The following is an 18,189-nucleotide window of genomic DNA, read 5'->3' on the forward strand; positions in this document are numbered from 1 at the left end:
ACACACACGGATACTAATACACGACAATACATTTATTAATACATAAAATGCGTATATAAACATAACAGATCTTATAGTGAGGGTTAGCAGAATACAAAAGGTATATATTCAATCACAAAGAGTTACAAACCAGGGACATACATTCAGTATACCATTCATTTATACCGTTTCATAAATGAACTTAGATTACAACTTCTACACTAGATACTCTCAAGCAAGTATGTCACTCATAGGAATTAAATTGATATTATTATTATCATTATTATTATTGCTTACACTTATATAGCGCTTTTCTGGACACTCCACTCAAAGTGGTAATGGGAACTCCCCTCCACCACCACCAATGTGCAGCATCCACCTGGATGATGCGACGGCAGCCATAGTGCGCCAGAACGCTCACCACACATCAGCTATCAGTGGGGAGGAAAGCAAAGTAATGAAGCCAATTCATAGATGGGGATTATTAGGAGGCCATGATTGGTAAGGGCCAATGGGAAATTTGGCCAGGACGCCGGGGTTACACCCCTACTCTTTTCAAGAAACGCCTGACAGGGAGTCAGGACCTCGGTTTTACATCTCATCTGAAGGACAGCACCTGTTTACAGTATAGTGTCCCCGTCACTATACTGTGGCATTAGGACCCACACAGACCACAGGGTGAGTGGCAGTTCTGGTTTGGCTGGAGGCGTGGGAGAAGGAGGGAGAGATTTCTGCTGTGGCGCGCTAGCAGTGGGCTCTCTGAAGACCGGCTAGTTAGTTCTGGCTTTACTAACGAGAGTTTGTGCACATGAAAAGTGACTGCGGGTCCAAGCAGGTCACACTCTTTAGACAAGAAGAAGACCGGTTCATTCCAAATGTAGCGCTAGTCCTGAATACTAATATTCAGCTGTCCACAGTTCCGACCGTAGTTCACTCGTTGGTCAGGCGAGCGTTCGCGGTGGGTTCACGAGGCTTACTGCTGGCCTAACCTCGGGTGGTTCCTTTGGTTACTCTTAGAACAAAGTAAAGTCCTGGCACTCGGACACACTGGCTGTTACGTGATTGCCTGAGATGAGTCTGAGAATGTCCTGGAGGAGCCTATTCTGGGCCTTGTGCTGCCTGTTTTATCTGGAGATACTACGGTCGTTCATCGGTTTAAAGTTCCACGGTCTTTCAAGACCCACGTGTGGTTACCCTGCCCTACCAGTTCCTGATTGGCTGTTCGAGGTGGATGATGAGTATCAATGTGATGAGATGAGACTCTCCCAAGGAATCTCCTAGACAGTAAGGTGCCAGAGATGACCATTTATTAGGGTGGCTGGTGACTCTAAGCTTTGGGAGCTGTTCCTGATCAGGAAACTATATCAGCTAGAAAAACACCTTAAATGTGAACCAAATGGAATGGCCTCTCTGTATCCAGCACAACTTAGATGAGGGAGAGAGAGATTGGCAAGGGAGCAGCAAACTTAATTCCTGTATTTTTAATAAGCCTTGCCACTACATATCTCCCCTTTTTGAAGGTCACGAGGTCCTGAGACGTTGTTTTCTTCAAACCAAAACTGGGTTAAGTGATGTCCCTTGTATCATTAAAACATCAACCTTCAATGTCCACATTATGTCTTGAGAATTCATACAGGAACCAGCATTGGAAACAAAAATGATGAATAACATCTGCTAGTACAGATGACAAGTTACGCACATGAGAAGCTGACCATCGCTTAGCTTATCATAGCATGTGGAATATGTATAAACAAGGTAGGAGACATCATCTCAGTCTAGGCTTTACACATCAGGAAGTTAACTGTCAATATCTGATACCTCTGTAGTAGGCAGATATTTGGGGAGAGGTCACTTCCTTTCTTTGACATGCTACCTTTGACCTATTTATGCTACCAGGAGAACATCTTGATGTGAGAGTACAGCATCCAGAGTACCTTGCCAGTCATGATCCAGCTACCCAGCAGCAGTGTTAAAATAACACCGGTTCCTGTTTCCAGCCCCCTGATGACCTATATATATGATGTATAAGTGACAGAATACTGTAACAGCACCTACATAAAAGAACATACTGCAGTTCTACAACTGTCCTGGATGACTTGGAGCTGCATATACACTCTCTTCAACACATCTACATTTACCAAAAATATCTAGTATATCTTCAGTTGTGATCTTGTGGGTAAGTAAGCTGTGGATCTCTTCAAATGGCATTCTATAGAGACAGCTTGAATTGCTCTTCCACAGAGCAGAGAATTCATTTTTAGCAAAACAAAAATTCACATTTGTCAATGTGTTGTTCACTTTCTATAAAGTATGAGCTTGTGTTAGATCCTTTTTACAAAAACATTTACAAAGCATGAAAATCAGAGTCAATAAAGGCCTAAGAACACCTTTGTTAACCCTTAATTAATAATTTGTTCATTTTCAATAAACTATGAATCCTTGTCAGTTCATCATTAATAGAGCATTTATAAACCCTTAATATCGCAACCATATTGTAAAGTGTTACCGTTATGTCACATTTTTAAATAACTCCTACTCTTCAATGAGGAGTAAAACTCCTCCACCAACACCTCTCCCAGAAGCAACCTCAGCTTTTCTCAAGAGGTATCTCATCTAAGTAATGGCCAGGCTCACACCTGCTTAGATTTAGTGGGTTGCCAGTTATGAGTTGTAGGGTAATATAGCTGCAACTATATTCAAATAAGCCTTTTTGCAACCTATGTTCGGCTCGCATTATTCATACAGCTCCATTTTTAATCAGCCATCAGCCTGCGTTATTACTTAATCATCTCTCAATCGCATATCCAAAGACTCCCGAGGGAGGCTCATCTGTGAACCCACACCTTGAGCTCGGCTTACCCTTTGCCACTGCTCTAAAACCTCAGGACCACAGCATTCCAGTTACTGTTGGAACATTTACCAATAGTAAACAAATAAAAAGTAGTTATAAAATGAAAAAAAAAATAAAAATTTAATGACGTTTATGAGCACTGTCATGTGTTCCTGATGAATAACCCACCATTGATGCCAAATCCATTTGATGTTCTCCAAAGGTTTACACCTGTGTGAGTATCTCAAGGTGCAGACTTTATTCATTTCTTCACAATTACCTTTTGATTCAATCCATCTCCAAATGTTTGAAATGACTGAATAAACAGGAAAAATGTTTATTCACAATATAAGTTTAACTTTGTACCTATGAGCATTATGGAATAGTTTAAACACTCTTTCTGATAACTAATAGGAAAAATCTTTAAGCTTCAAAGTTTATAATATTAGGCATGTCAGTTTATCACATTATGCTTGTGAGCTTATAATATTAGCATTTAAATATTTTTGTGCTTTTGGGCATAATTTGAAATAAAGATTGTCCCTCTGGCCTAGTTTGTTTCTTGGAAATCCCAGAAGAAGCAATATTGTGTTAGAATTTTTAATTTAGCTGCCTTATAAAATTTGCAAAGCCTGGTTAACTCTCATTAGGTGTAGCATTGTGGAATTAATCCAGTGGTTGTCAGTGTTTTTCATTTTATAAAGGTCTTTTCTCTTATTACACTTTCACATTAAATATCCTGCTTTAAATTAATAAGGAGCAAATTAAGAGGAATTCAGAGAAAGAAGTAATTACAATGCCTATTCAATCTTCCATTCACCCCCAAGTTGTATTTTCTTTATTAAACTCAGTTTAATAAAATGTAACAATCAACCAGGTTAGATGATAAAACTGATTACATATTAAATAACAGATTTATGGCCAAGGGTTGGGAGGGTGATAAATATACGTTTGGTGTTTGGTAAAAACTAATAAATAGATATAATGAGTAATCTTGCATTTTTAATCCATTAGTCACATTGAACATGTTTGCATTTTTAAACAGAATTTTCCAAGGAAAAATAGCAAATGCATACATACTGTATACTTGTTCTAATCAAAGTTCATTTAAAGGTTGTTTTGGCAGAATGGCTGTACTGTATAAGGGGCAATGGAGGTGATGGAGTACTTAACATATTTGCATAACATCAGTGTAAAGCATTTTCAATTAATCTTTACGCCACCACTGTCAGTAACATGTTATAAATGCATCTTCTTTTAAGGAACAAGTAATAGGTTTATTCCATGCTGAAAAAAAGAAGAAAGAGAACACAACGTTTCGGCCGTGGAGCCTTCTTCAGGTGTGACGGCTCCACAGCTGAAACGTTGTGTTCTCTTTCTTCTTTTTTCAGCATGGAATAAACCTATTACTTGTTCCCTTGCAGCCTACGCATGCTGACGCAGCTACCCACCTGAACTACTATCTTCTTTTTAATACTAATTTTAAATACCACAATCCTTTCCACTTTGGACTTGTCATTTTATCCGTAGGATGAACTCAGTGCAGAAGTGATGTTACCCTCTTGAAACCTAGACAGTGTACAATTCTGCCACAGTTGAAGATATAGTCTTTTGGCACAGTGGAGTTTGAAGCTGTCTAGAGAATGATGCTGTCTGTTGGCTGCTTGTGAGCAACTTTTATTGAATACCAACTGGGGCAGATCAGGTTACTGTATATAACAATGGGTAACCATATTGACAAAAAAATATGTAATTTAATGCTAACAAAATGAACAAAATATACACTGTACTAAGTTCATTGTAGTATACTACAAGTGCTTAGCTTCTAACCTTTTTTCCTGTGTCACCTTCATTGCTTTATTATATACATCAAGGGCATCACAATGCATTTTACACACTTTTTTGCCTGACAATTTGTCTGGACCATGGGAGCCTAGCCATGACTATTTGATTTGATTAAATTCAAATTATTCCATAGTCCAAAGAGCTGGAAGCCTGAATCACATTCCTTACACAACCTTTCTTTTGTTTCCCAAACATAGACTATCACAACTGTAACCACATCAGTAGCACAACTCACAACCTGCCTGCTGCCTGGGGCTTTATTAGTTTCTAATCTCTTTTGACTGAGGTTCAAATTGAGCAGAAAGTGATTAGGCAGTTTTTTTTAAAAAATACTGGCTTATGGAAGAAATAAAAATAAAGTTTTACATGAACAAAATAGCACAGATTGATCAGAGAACTCATATTTATTAATTATATATAAAAGTATGTTTGCCTCACAGAAAAGGATTCTGAGAAGCTATATGACCTCTAAAATAAACTTTAACATTTGTTGATGGAATACTGAATTGTTCATCAGGGCATTATGTAACACCATATACCTAATTGGATAGAGCAAGACTTGCTGAAACGTATAAGCAGCAAAGCAAAAGTTTGTTCTTCTAAATGTATTAATTGATATGATGCACTTTTCCACCAATAAGATTATCTAAATTTAATCAACCAATTTTACTGTATCCAGTATAGTAAATTATTATGTAAATTATCTTTTATTTATTTATTTTTTAATTTAATCTTGCTCAAACCCACTGCCACACCCTATCCATTACTCACACAAAAAGACAGCCAAATCATATTTCAACTAATTGGTCAATATATACACATATAAAACATCAGAAATGTCTACAAGATCATCACATGGAACTAAGATAATATATAGCAAATTTCATCAATAGTATACAGTAAGTGTTCAACTATCATTTAATAAATAATTCTATAACATTTAAAAAGTATATACACTTTTAAAAGAAACATAATTAAGTAGGATAAGTTGGTTAATTATAAAGTCATGCATCTTATTTTTAATCATCCTGATATTAGTTACAACTGGTCCCCATATTTTGTTTTTAATTTTGAGGTTGATGCTTTACATTGTATTTTTTTTTCTGGTGTACAATATGACAGAAATTCCACCAATGTCTCAAGGTGGGTGAAGTATCCATTTTCGAAAATTTCAATATACATAGCTACAGGAATTGCCAGAAGTATAATCTTTTCGCCTACATTTTCAAAATTTGACAATATACAGATCTAGCCATTCAAAATGCGGTACACTGCTTTAAACCCTGGTGGATGTGGCACAATATATCGCATCATATAGTATGTTTTATTAAAACAGGATAATAGTATCCGGAAGCACCTTGTAAAACTTCCAGGTGGAGCAAATAAAGCTTTATGTCTCAAGTACAGCATTTGAGCTGTCACCAGAAAATGCCCAGTTTTTTTAATCCCAGTCACTGTTGAGGGACAATCTTTTTACAATTAAGAATTTAAGTTGTATACTCTTAGACTTTTAATCATTTTAAACTGAATTGGGAGTCCAACGGTTCAGTACACCTTCCCACATGCCTCAGTTTATCTCTAATCCTGGTGGGGCACTGGTTGTCCAGGAAATGGTATCAACTTTTCTTAAGAAAATAAAAATCAAGAAATCTATAGGCATTCAAACAATCAACATTTTACTATTTTTTTCAGGCAGGTGGCAAGACCCCCTCTGCAAAACCCCTGTATGCAAAGCTGTGTAAATAAATTACATACTATGTAATCATAATTACATATGATGATCAGCCATATGTTGATTACAATATTGTATATAATGTATAATTTGAACGACATATTTTTCAGGTGTGAATGATTGTATATTCTCAGAATAAATTTCTAAACCAAATCATTGGCTTGATTTACTAGTTTCTTCGCCTATAAAACCTATCTTTAGGTGAAAAACCTTTAACCATATACGTATAATAGTCCTCTAAAGTTATCCGTATAATAGAACTCCAACCATATATGTATAATGGGCATATAATCATAGATGTATAATTGAAGTATAATGATATACGCAAATTAGAATTTCATTCTAGACGAATTCATCTAAGGTATGCGTTTAATAGACGTATATTCTACATCTTTTGCCCACTGGGTAGTAAGAACACCACTTGCTGCTATTGTAAAAAGATAAATATTGCAGTGATTTAACATCACTTAATAGTTATATAAATATGGAACTTATGTAACTAAGCAGTTACACAAGGGGATGGTTTGGAAACATTTTGATTTTCATTTCTTTTTTAAAAAAACCTCTATTGTCCTTGTAGTAGTAATGAGCACTGTAAGGTAGCGAGCTGCACCCAGGCGGTTCAAAGCCCGATCAGAGCATTACTTTCGGTTTGTTTCTCATATAGCAGAATGCATAAAAATTGTCCACTATTATAGCTCTCAAGTTTACATCCGAATTGAGAAAATCTATATTTTGTCTTAATCCAAATGTCAGCAGTCAGTAATCAGCCAATTTTTTTAAAAAAAGTTTAAACTGTACTATAGAGTACACTGCCTGGAATTGAACCTAGTCCATCAGTGTCATTCGACAGGGAACCAGCTGGATGGATTATTATACATGATGGTTTTGAGTTTAAGGATTTCTTCACAGAAATCTTTAAATTAAATGAGGGAGGGGGGAAGGATTATTTTTTACAATTGCTAGTAATCAGGGAACAGCTTATCAACTTGATGGGCAAACGTGTTTTTTATTTTTAAAAACGAAATAAAAAATAAGATATAATGACTTGTTCCTGTCTAACTCAAACGTTGCATGACTTTAAAAGCTGTAAAAACCGGTTTAGATAGTTAAAAAACACTTTTTATGCACAATAAACAGGTTATTTTTCTTTCCCATGATCAGCTTAAAATCGGTATGCTGTAAGTGTCCTTGGGGGGAGGTGTCTTTCGCTGGAAGACTGGCCCCCTTCTACTTTGAAAATACCTGTAAAACTGGTTTAATTTGGCACAGTCAGCACTCCCGCAGAGAGTGATGAAAACCGCTTTGCCAGGCGAATGCACATTAAAGTAGGGCTTTCGGGCTCATGTGGATTTAAAATAACATAACATAACTTTATTAACCCTTTACAATTTCTTGCATAAGGAATTATCTTTTCGCATACCTCAGCTTGCTCTAGGGAGAGAGCCTGGGGTCAGAGAACAGGGTCTGACATTGTACGGCACCCCTGGAGCAGTTGGGGTTAAGGGCCTTGCTCAGGAGCCCAATGGAGTAGGATTCCTCTGCTGGTTGCGGGATTTGAACCAGCAACAGGCACAAATCCTTAGCCACAGAGCCACCGCTCCACCCCAATATCAGCAACATACCAATACCAGCAACATACAGTTTACATAATATGTTTATGTTCCTAAATTAATATCGTTTATGACCTTCAGATGCATTATGCTCCTCTGCTTTTTATGCTCAGCTACTAAAATTTCCCTTCTGTGGTAAAATTCCATATACATATTCAATACTAAGCGGATTAAAATGTGCACAGTAAAGAGATTAAATGATTAAATCTTTTCACTACCGACCAATACACCACAAGCCCGAAAGCACAACATTATTAATAATATCTTCCGTGTCGCATTAACATTGGAATGTTTTTTTACAAGTGTAAAAAGAGGCGATACACAGCGTGTCTCCTCTATAACTCTTCAGTTTACAGAGAAATTCTGCCAGAGCCTCACAACATTGTCCAATAATACTCTTCTTGTATCTAATTTTTAGGTATGCAGGATCTGAGCTACAGACCATAACAAAAAACAGAATCCACCTGTGATTCGGGTGTTTACAAAGAAAGTGGCATCTCTCTCTCATCCTAGCATTAATCCCGCATCAGCAGGGTCCACCTGTCGGCACTAACGTCTCCATTTGATGGTTTGAACCAAATCTTTGAGCTGACGTTGCCATTAAATGTGGACGAGAAATACTCCAACCGGCGCGTTGCTCCGCCTCCCGTCGGAGGGGGGGGGATGAAATACTACCAACTATACAGATACATAGATTTAGATATTTAGATCCTTAAATTTATATAATTATTCATTTCTTTTGATACGTGATTCCGTATTATATTCCCGATTATAAAACAGATAATTCCGGTCCTGAAATCTGATTGGCTGACACCCTTCTGAAGCCGTGCCATATTCTCTCGTATAAGCACACCCCAGAATTTTGACTTTTTACTGTGTGATAAATAAATTTTAAAGACTACTTCTTAGCATAGATAAGAAAGCATAGATAAAAAGCTTGGATTCTAATGTATCTGATACACATCTTTTCTGCTGTCTTTGTTGCGCTCTTGAGGATCCTTGTGATATTTTGAGCTCTCGTTGAATGATAAGTGTCGCATGGTATAAATCATTTTCATTCTTAGAAATTATGAAACGCTCTGTTAAAAGCAAGGGAGTTTTTTTGTCTGTTATAGTAAAAGAAAATGCCTGACAAACTAGGGATTGGACAGTTTTTCAGTGCTTGTACAATCGATGGAAATGTTCAAATAAATGTGCTAAAGAAATAAACAAAAAAGTCATTTATGCCTTTATCATATTGGCTAGCTAATGTCCTGTCCTTGTTAGTTAGTAAGATCAATGAAATGCTGTGGTTTTACTTTTTGTCAATGAAAAAATAAAGTATTTTCCTTTAAAATGGCGGTAACAAGGAATGTAGACCAGCGTAATGCTTTGAGTTTATAGCTTGTCCAAGGTCATTCATTATTAATACTATTAGTAATATCTTTGGTAAAGGCTTTGATGCATAAAATATTTCTGCATAATTAAAATATTTATGATAAAGGTACGTTGTGTACTTTTGCCCAACTGAGCAATCTTGCTTTCATAAAATATACCAACATTTTAATGAATGATGATTAACATGCTATAATACACAGTTTAAATTTAAAAGCTCAAATAATGTAAATGAGAGGTTAAGCTTTATTAGCTCTTCCTTGTGGTTTTACAAGGTGATTCCAGATTCTATTAACATAATCTCATTTGCATATGGTAATTTCCGGTATGGCGCCAAATGGCGCGTTATACCATGTCATACCGTGTTTTGATGCAACATGCCCACCGCGTTGTACCATGGCGTACCCCACGTGTTTTGAATGGCTGCATCTGTATGCTCTTTAGATTTTTAAATTTAAACTGTGTATTACAGCATGTTAATCATTATACATTAAAAAATTGGTATTTTTATGAAAGCAATTTTGCTCAGTTGGACAAAGTACACAACCTACCACCTTTATCATAAATATTTTAATTATGCAGAAATATTTTATGCATCACAGTCTTTACCGAACACATTACTAATAGTATTAATAATAAATGACCTTGGACAAGCTGTAAACTCAAAGTATTACTCTGGTCCACTGAATCTCTGATTCACCATGTCTTTCACATGCTCTTAAACGATATCAATTTAGGAACATAAATATTATATGCAAACTGTACATGGCTGCTATTGGTATTTTAAAGAAAAAATACACACCAGTATTTTATTTCTCCCTAAACATTTTAAGCATCAAAGTCTTACATGTGGTTATTTCGGAAACATTTTTACGTGCTCCTTCTGACCATATTATTGTACGTTTATATACTTTGTGAGAAAAGTGATAGTTTTAAGCTTTTATGCTAATATGCTTGTTATCAGAATAAACAAAAGCATACTTTTAGAATTTGAATAATAGGGAATATAATATGGAATCACGTATCTAAAAAAATAATGACGATATAATTATATTCATGTACTGTAGCAGAAACAGTAGTATAAGACTTACTATTGATATGTGTAAGGCTGTTTCAGGGCTTGCTAAGTCACTGCATTTGTGGCAGTGATGGTTTAAGTAACTGACTTATAACCATGAGGTTGGGTGTTCAAATTCAGTTATCTCTATGAGTTTTCTTTTAACAAACATTTCTTTGAAAAACTAATATAGTAAATATTATGGACACTCTATTGACATTTTTATATTTCTAAATATCACATGTTTGTGCTGTATGTACACAGCGGTACCGCAGGGTGTAGGGCGCAAACCCACGTGACCCCAAAAGCCCTACATGAATGTAATGCATTCGCCTGGCGCTGCGGGCGAAGAGTGCCCAGCGAGGGGCAGGATGGGAGTGGTAGTGGTCAGGGCAGGGATTAGGAAAGCCGCTGACCCACTGAGAAGCGTACAGTCTGGAGAGATCACCTGTTTTCGTGTAACTGCTCCCTGCTCCCTGCTCTCTGCGTCGGTCTTCACAGCCAAAACGTTGCGTTTTCTCTCTTCTCTTTTCAGCATGGAATAAACCTATTACTTGTTCCTTTGCAGACTACACTACTTTTTATTTAAACATTTGAAACACTTTAATATTTTTAAACTTAGCACTCATTCTGTACAGAAAAAAAATCATTTTCTACAATTCTTAAGCAGATTAGCAGGTAACTGACAAAATAGCGCACCGTCCACCACTGCCCAGTGATATAACTTTAATATAAACAAGATCTAATACCTGGTGCAGTTTTTACAAAAAAAAACGTTTTTTTTAATTAATTGAATCCCAGGTGTGAGATCATAAAGCCTGAATTACGTACTATACTTATGTCTGCGAAACACCTGATCATCTACTCTAAAGATTTCAGTTCTTTGTGTATATTCTAATCACAGCGGGGGCAGGGGACAGGTTAAGGCTCCAGTTGAATTGGTGATCTGTATTCTTCACACCTTTAACACTGTTTTCTCCGAAAGCATTTTATTGCTTGTTTAGCTGATCTTTTGCTGCCTGTGCATGCTTACACAGCTTCCTGGGTGAATTATCATAGAGAACTTAACATTTTTATTATTAACAAATTGTAAAATTGACATTTACAGTGGCGTTATTAATTTTTCAGTTAAGTGTATGGAGGAGTGTCAGCTGTTAATGAGAGCAGACCCCCCCTCGAGGCTGGGCAAACGATTTGTTTTAAATTTAGGCAAATGACAATTAAAGATGTTAAAGTGCTAGAGGTGTAAAAAATACAAAAATGCACATGAGCAAAAAGTTTTAGAAATGGAGCAGGTGAAAGGATTTGTAAATATATTTTGTTAAAACAAGTCAGTTTTTTGCAACACATAAAAGACATTTTTCCAAGAAAGTTTAGCTTTCGTCAATAATGAAACCACTTAATAAAGACATAAACTAATAAATCTAAAGATTTTTTTATTCAATGTTGGTAGCAGGATGAACTGCCTGGTTGAGCTAAGTGTATATTTTGTCGCAGAGTTGCTGCAAGATGTTGATTAACAGGGAATATGGAATCACGTATCTAAAGAGCATGCTTGCCAGTGCGTTGACCGCCTTTCCCTCTGAATAGCTAGTCAAATAATAGGCAGTGAAAACATTTGTCTGTCTGTCCGTGGGGGGAAGGGGGACTGTCTGTCATTGGAAGGTATCCCTATTCTACTCTGCGAATGTAGGGGGGAGGAAAAGTGCCCGTGGTCTTTTCACTGATAAAGTTGTGTTAACAAAAACTACAGTATGCTTAAGACTTGTTAAACCGGTTCTATTTATTTTTCGGCACAGCTGGCCGGCCCGAACCACACAGTCACCAGCTAGCCTGCTAGAGCACCACAATCCACTCTCAACCACATCACAGATCAGTACCAGTGTGTGAGATATTGCTGTTTGATCTTTGATCTGAGCTTTAAAAGAGAAGAGAGAAAACACAACGTTCTTCAGGTGTGGGGGTCTTCAGTTCAAAATGAAACGCTTGAAGTTTGTAATGTAGGGCGCTCTGAACTAGTTAAACGTTGATGCAGGAAAAGTTATTTCCCAGAAGCTATACCCTGATGCAGCGATCAGCTGGTCAGGTGACTGAGGGCTTGCAAGCGCTGTGACGTCACTGCCTTTCATATGAATAGGACGGACCGGACAGTATATGAATATAATTATATTGTTCTTTATTTCTTTAAATACACCCTTATATTATCAATGCCCTTAGGCTGGGCAACTTAACTTAGACATTGCATGACTTTAAATGTTATAAAAAGAGGTTTTGATAGTTAATAACCACTTTTTATGTGTGAAAAATGGGTGATCTTTCTTACTCGTGATCAGCTTAGAATGTTTGTTTATGCTGTTAGTTTTTTTCTTCTTGATTAAACGTTTAAAATACAATTATTTCATAAAGACAACAAGTTTCAAACAGAAAAAAATCATATTCTGTTCTCTTCCTGGTACAGATCAGCAGGTCATTTTTTCCCAATGGCTTTTTTCCCCTGTATTTATCATATTGGCTAGCTAATGTCCTCTTTGCTAGCTAATGGTACTTGAGGCTGTGTTTCTGCATTGTGTAGCAACAAGGGACTATATTCTCAGGCGGAGGAACATAAACATCTTAATTTCCGTGTTAAATAAATTTTTTACATAAAAATTTATTCTATTCAGCACTCGCATACTTGGGGACCATTTTATAAAAGCAATAAGGCACTCGAGGCCTGTGCTTTATCGTTGATATAGTCACAGTTAAAACACCTTTTATCTGTGACTATATCCACGATATAGCATGTCCTCTCGTGACTTATTGCTTAAATAATTAAATTCTAAGAAGTATGAATTTCTTTTACTGTGATAACAAGTGCAAGTATTCATGGAAAATGGTAATCACTTAACTTTGAATGTTTTGTGATATTTAGAAAACCAACAAATTCAATATAGTGTCGATAATATTTATTGTCAGTAATAATATCAGTAGCAGTTTGAAATTATTTGTTGTTATTAATAAATGACTTAGCTCCGAACATGTTGTGATATTTAGAAATATAAAAATGTAAATAGAGTGTCCATTATATTTGCTATTTTAGTTTTTTAAAGAAATGTTTATTTGTTAAAAGAAACCTCATGGCGATAGCTGGATTTAAACACCCGACCTCAGGGTTATAAGGCCATCACTTAAGCCATCACGCCACAGATGCAGTGATGTATCAAGTGCTGAAACAGCCATACACATATCAATAGAAAGTCTTATGCTACAGTACATGAATACAATTATAGCGTTATTAATTTCTTTAGATACGTAATTCCATATTATATTCCCTATTGTCAAAATGTCAATATAGTGTCCATAATATTTGCTGTATTAGTTTTTCAAAGAAATGTGTATTTATTAAAAGAAAACTGAGAGTGATAGCAGGGCTTGAATTACAGACCTCAGGCTTATAATGCACACACTTAAGCCATCACGCCACAGACAAAATCAGGCAGAAGGCCGTGAAACTGAAAGTGTCTTATACTACTGTTTGAGCTACAGTATATGAATATAATTATACTATTAATAATTTCTTTAGATACACGATTCCATATTATATTCCCTATTAATCCAATTCTAAAAGTATGCTTTTGTTTACTCCGATAACGAGTGTATTCACAGAAAAGCTTAGAACTATCACTTTTCTCACAAAATATATAAACGTACAGTAATATGGTCAGAAGGAGCACATAAAAAACATTTCCAAAATAACCACATGTAAAACTTTGATGCTTAAAATGTTTAGGGAGAAATGGAATACTGGTGTGTATTTTTTCTTTAAACTACCAATACCAGCCATATACAGTTTACATAATATGTTTATATTCCTAAATTAATATCGTTTATGACCTTCAGATGCATTATGCTCCTCTTCTTTTATGCTCAGCTACTAAAATTTCCCTTTAGTTGTAAAATTCTATATAAATATTCAATACTAAGCAGATTAAAACATGCAAAGTAAAGAGATTAAATGATTAAATCTTTTCACTACCGACCAATACACCAAGAGTGCCCGTCGGTCATTTTGGCCAGCAAATCATGTACCGCTATATGACGTAGGTAGTTGCGTGCAGTACGGGTTTGTACCGCGCACTTTGAATGGCTGCATCTGTATATTTAGTTTAAACCGATTCCATATACTGTACCTCTCAATTGGGCAGTCAAGTAAAATAACTTTAAGATTTTAAGATTTAAACCACCTTTTTTAAAATGAGCTTGCAAAGTTGAAAATCTTATTCTTACAGTTTTCTTAAACCAAATAAATTTAGGTAAAATAAACATCTTAATCACATTTACTCTTCCAATCATTGATAACTGAAGATGACCAAATAAATCCAATTTAATATCATCAATTAATGGTCCATAATTCAATTCATATAATTTATTCCAATCCGATATTACATGGACACCTAAGTATTAATCCTTTCAGATCTCCATTTCTTTTTTTCATTAAATAGTGAATATTTAACCAGCAGTCATGTCACCCTGCAACTTACAGTTGACAACCCACTGAAGCTAAGCAGGTGTGAGCTTGGTAAGTCCCTGGATTGGAGACCTCCTGGGAAAAACTAAGGTTGCTGCTGTTAGTGAGGCCAGTAGGGGGTGCTCACCCTATGGATCCTGACTCTCTGCAGTCATTAAAAATCCCAGGGTGTTTATTGAAAAGAATAGGGGTGTAACCCTGGTGTCATGGCCAAATTTACCTTGCCTCCTAATAATCCCCCTCTATGAATTGGCTACATTAGTTTGTTCTCCTTCCCCTCCAACGGCAGGCAGAGTGACGCGCTGGTTAGAGTTGGAGGTTGGAGTATTTCTTGGTTGCATTTAATGGCAACATCAGCTCAAAGATTTGGTTCAAACCACCAAATGGAGATGGGCGGACCCTGCTGATGTGGGATTAACGCTAGGATGAGAGGGAGAGTGAACATTTATCCTTACATTTGTGTTAAAAATCAAAATTTACCTTATAACCTAATGAGGCACTATATTGATTTAAAATGAGATTTTTGATTTGGCAGGCAAATCAATCAGACACTTGATTACTAGATTAGCTGCATGATTGATAGATTATGGGAAGAAATGAGAAACAACCCAAGCACATTCTCACGGGGCCAGTTGGTTTCCCTAGCAACTTTGAACTGCAAACTGCTCCCTTCCTGGCTGTAACAATTTGCTGTCAAAATCAGTAAGTTCATAAACTATCTATATCAGTAGAAAACCCTCAAAGAGTAATCCCATTTTGTGTTGCTGCATTTTTGTCATATTTGTTATAATTGCATATTTCTAAGAAGTCAGTTTCCTCTGGATGCACTGGTTTCCACCCACCACTTCTTAAAGTGCACTGTCCTCAGTCACCATACTGTAGCATTACTTTGGAAATTATGGTCCAAAGGCAAGAATGCCACTTACTAGTCATCCTGTTGTCTATTACAAATTTTCAGCCACAGTGTTTCCTGAAAGGTTTCCTATTCTAGTAATAACCAAATATATTTTGAAGTGGTGAATCCATGATTCCAGCTTTGTTTAGCTTCAGAGAAGTGATGAGGTCACATTAGACAATGCTAACATCTATCTACGGCTTCCCATACTATACATTGTAACAATCTCATAAAATATAATTTAATGAAAATAGAGCATTTCCTGCATCACTTCGCCAACTGAGAGATTATTTCAGGTAACATGTCAGGGTTGTGAGGACCAAGCCCATCGTTTCCCCTTTCACCTGTAATGGCCATGATCATACTGATCTCTCCTTTTGTGTTCTCAAAAGGGGTTTCAGAAATGCTATTTCAGAAAGACATCTGAAACCAAAGCTATCCTAAAACTAGAATCACACCTTCCCCCTTCTCTCAGTGACAGACTTGTTTCCTTCTCTCTATTCATTTGCAGGTTTTGATTTCACACCACTCTTCACCCCTCTCGACTTAAGACCATCTGAGTGTCCATTTTGCTTCTCTCCTGCTCCTGCATTCTCTCCACTCCTGGCTTTTGTTCTCCCATGCTTTAACTGCTGCCGATTTTCCTCTTTCTCTCACACCCAAAGAAAGGCTCCACAGCCGAAACGTTGTGTTTCTTTTCTTCCCTTTTCAGCACTGAATAAACCTTTACATGTTCCTAATTAATGTCCTGCCACTGCATGCAGTAGTACTCCAAGGCTACTATGTGTCACAGTTGTTTTTTAAATGTATGCATAATAAAAATAATATATATACTTATTTTACAAGTTTCCTTGTTGATTAAACACATATCCACATTTTTAAGTCATGGTTAAGATTTTGATTGAATAAATAAAACTTTAATGAGTTGCATACTCCTGCTTACAAACTTGCAGACAATAGTACTGTTACAAATAGGGGGTTATGAAACTGGTGAAAATCAGGAATTGACTGAGCAGTTTAGTCAATCAGTGAAATAATTATTCATAACTAAACTATGTAATTGACCAAATGTAATTGACATTTCACATTTCCCTTAATAATATTTTAATACCTTATTGAAACATAGGGGGTTATTATTTTAAAACACAGGTGTTCATAAATGGATGGGAAGACCAGCTCCCCTCCAGTCCACAAGAGGGCACAATGGGAAACAAGCCGGTGGCCATCCGGTAATTGCTTCCCAGACATTAAATCTGGCCCTGCCTCTGAATGTGGTTTTGACTTTTAAACCAAAATGAGGGAAAATGGCTGTAGCCAACAAACAACCAATAAACCACCCACAAAAAGGTAAGAATTATATTTAATTCAAACATATAGTGAATGGGACCAAGCTCACCACATCTACCTAGCTAATACAAACGAGGTGTAGGCCCCCTCTACTTTACCACAGGTTCTGTTCATCTCATAGAAACAGCAATGCACACAAAGACAAGCAAGGGACATTAATATCATTTAAATACCCTTTTTATTTTCTAAATGCATCAATATTCTCCATTATTACAAGAAAAAAAAACACAGCGTCCACGGCAACAAAAGGTAACTCCAAGGGGCACATTGGATTCCAGAGCAGTCCTTTTAGGAAACGAGGAGAGGGTGCTAGGAAATCTTTTGTTTGTAAAAGTCTTTGATGGTATAGAGAACAACAGACACACAGAAAAAGGGGAATGCTACCCAGTGCAATTTCCCCAGTCTCTGTTTGGGCTATATTGGAAGTTGTCCTGTGAGCTATACTACATTTCCTTCAGTGCAGTATCGGCTCACCAAGCCTGTTTCTTTGCTCCTTGCCTCCAGGTATTAAATGTTTGAACTTTTTAAGTGCCTTTGTTCTGCTTTCAGTCCCTCTACTTTATTCATCACCATAGAGCAATTTAACACAGCTTTACAACAAGCCACAAAACAAAATAATAATTATTATAATTATAATAAAGAATCAGTGATCTTTTTAATACCACTTTGTTAAACTGAATTATAACGTATCTGATCATTATTAACTATATGAATTTATTAATAATAAATAATTTCAAAGTTCTTGCAATTTGCTCAGGGTCATTTGTTTCTTCAGTTTTAATAACCTTCACTTTCTTATTAAAATTCCTATTTATGAGACACAATATTTAAGATGTCAATAACTTTGAGAACAAATGACACAGAGCCTTCAAACCACAGGCATTTTAAATATGGTGATTTGTGAAATTTTTCACAACTTTTAATGAAACAAAATCTAGTACCTTGTTGCAATTTTAGAAACCTTCGTTTGAAAAAAGCAGATCCCACGTATAATGCTGAAATTACTATTC

This window comes from Atractosteus spatula, chromosome 9 (genome assembly GCF_055471065.1).
Source record: "Atractosteus spatula isolate fAtrSpa1 chromosome 9, fAtrSpa1.hap1, whole genome shotgun sequence".
Taxonomy (NCBI): domain Eukaryota; kingdom Metazoa; phylum Chordata; class Actinopteri; order Semionotiformes; family Lepisosteidae; genus Atractosteus; species Atractosteus spatula.